Source organism: Rhinopithecus bieti, unplaced genomic scaffold (genome assembly GCF_001698545.2).
Source record: "Rhinopithecus bieti isolate Rb0 unplaced genomic scaffold, ASM169854v2 scaffold_39317, whole genome shotgun sequence".
Taxonomy (NCBI): domain Eukaryota; kingdom Metazoa; phylum Chordata; class Mammalia; order Primates; family Cercopithecidae; genus Rhinopithecus; species Rhinopithecus bieti.
Window position 1 is genome coordinate 412,049 of NW_016816467.1, and position 1,472 is coordinate 413,520.

General features: G+C 40.1%; 1 protein-coding gene across 1 annotated transcript in view; it reads left to right on the top strand.

Annotated features, from left to right (window-relative positions):
* The window catches only part of GAB1 (GRB2 associated binding protein 1), a 136,351-nt gene that overhangs the window by 90,265 nt on the left and 44,614 nt on the right, over nt 1-1,472 (top strand). The gene's annotated exons all lie outside the window — the stretch shown is intronic.

Consider the following 1,472-nt stretch of genomic DNA (forward strand, 5'->3'; position numbering starts at 1 on the left):
CCACAAATATATATATATATATATATGTCTTCATGTGCTATGAAAAAGTTTTTTTGTTTTTTTTTTTTTCAAAAAAGGAACCTTTGAATCTCTGTCCTCTTTTCAGAAAATTGAGAGGATCTTGCAGGTATAAAGAGGGTAAGATACTTCTGTCATTTACAGGTGGGAGAAGTGGAAGGTTAAAAATGAGATGGTCCCATTTAATAAAACAAAGTCAGACAAACGTAATTGCCTGGCTAGGTGATTTTCTTTTCTACTCAGTGCATTTGGTGTATAGCCATGAAGTTTATAAAAGTGTTAAAAGTGTATCTGTAAAAACAACCACCTGAAAAAGTTATTTTAGTAGTTACAGTGAAAAGCTAGAATTCATACTGTTTCATATAGGGAAGTATTTCCAGTGAGTAGTGTTTTTTGGTCAGAACTAAAAATTGAGCTGGTTTATTCCATTTTACCATGCCTGTACTGTAGAGGAAAGGGGAAGTATATGGAATACACTTGTGAATACAGTTTGTAGGATACATTAACAGTTTTCTGAGTGGGCTGCTCGTTTTTCCTCAATATTGTATATATATATTTTTAAGCTCTTCTTTAAAAGATAAATATTTTTCATACTTCTGTTAAATCCTCAAGGATTAACTCTTAGTCACAATTTGTGGTATTTTAAATCTTTTTAAATAAATCTGTATATTTGCAACTGAATCAAAACAGTAAAACATTTCACAGGGTAGGGTCTGATGACCATTTTATAATCAACATTTTTAGACACCACAACAGGTATTTATGAGCATCCACTGAAATTATGGCATTATGTCATATAAATATGCAAAAATTCATTTTTCTATTCTTGTGTTTATACATAAGAAAGAAAATGCCGGGCATGGTGGCTCCCTGTAATCCCAGCACTTTGAGAGGCCGAGGCAGATAGATCACGAAGTCAGAAGATTGAGACCATCCTGGCCAACATGGTGAAACCCTGTCTCTACTAAAAATACAAAAATTAGCTGGGCGTGGTGGTGCATGCCTGTAGTCCCAGCTACTCGGAGGCTGAGGCAGGAGAATTGCTTGAACCAGGGAGTTGGAGGTTGCAGTGAACCGAGATTGTGCCACTGCACTCCAGCCTGGTGGCAGAGCAAGACTCTGACTTTAAAAAAAAAAAAAAAAGCTCGGGAGCAAGATGGCCGAATAGGAACAGCTCCAGTCTACAACTCCCAGCGCGAGCGACACAGAAGACCGGTGATTTCTGCATTTTCAACTGAGGTACTGGGGTCATCTCACTAGGGAGTGCCGGACAATCGGTGCTGGTCAGCTGCTGCAGCCTGACCAGCGAGAGCTGAAGCAGGGCGAGGCATCGCCTCACCTGGAAGCCCAAGGGGGAAGGGGATCCGTTTTCCTAGCCAGGGGAACTGAGACACACAACACCTGGAAAATCGGGTAACTCCCACCCCAATACTGCGCTGTAAGCATACAGGCAC